A 531-nucleotide genomic window follows, 5' to 3' on the forward strand; every position below is an offset into this window, starting at 1 on the left:
TTATATTTTTGTAAGTGGAACAAAATAACTGACACTCAAATCATTTATTTTGGCTCATGATTTTATTGCACAGTTGTCAGGCTCCAAGACTGAATGGGCATCACAGAGGGGCTGAATGAAAGCCACTTACATCATGGTGCCCAGGAGGCAGAGAACACGGGAACGAGCTGGAGAAGGAAATATACTCTTCAAGATCATACCCAGTGACCCACCTCCAACCAGGCTCAACACCCAACAGCAAGCCAACTGCAGTAATCCCACAGTCCAATCACCTTCAACCAACACATGAGACACGTAGGGACATTTGAGATATAAACTATAACATGCAGTTTTACTCAAACTATTCCTTTAAGACAAGCCAACAATATGTTTATTTCCATAAACACAGAAAATTTACTTTTACATAGCTCATGTATATATTACTAGTTTTTTAAAAAAATACTAGTTAATACCTACCCACTTAATTTGGTTCAACCTCTGCTCTCACTTTAAGAGTGAAGCTCAATTTTCATTTCTACTATGACCTCTTTC

The 531-nt window shown here is 38.2% G+C and overlaps 1 protein-coding gene across 2 annotated transcripts in view; it reads right to left on the minus strand.

The window, feature by feature from the left end:
* The window catches only part of Parg (poly(ADP-ribose) glycohydrolase), a 124,562-nt gene that overhangs the window by 102,346 nt on the left and 21,685 nt on the right, over nt 1–531 (minus strand). The gene's annotated exons all lie outside the window — the stretch shown is intronic.

Source organism: Octodon degus, unplaced genomic scaffold (genome assembly GCF_000260255.1).
Source record: "Octodon degus isolate 3935 unplaced genomic scaffold, OctDeg1.0 scaffold00285, whole genome shotgun sequence".
Taxonomy (NCBI): domain Eukaryota; kingdom Metazoa; phylum Chordata; class Mammalia; order Rodentia; family Octodontidae; genus Octodon; species Octodon degus.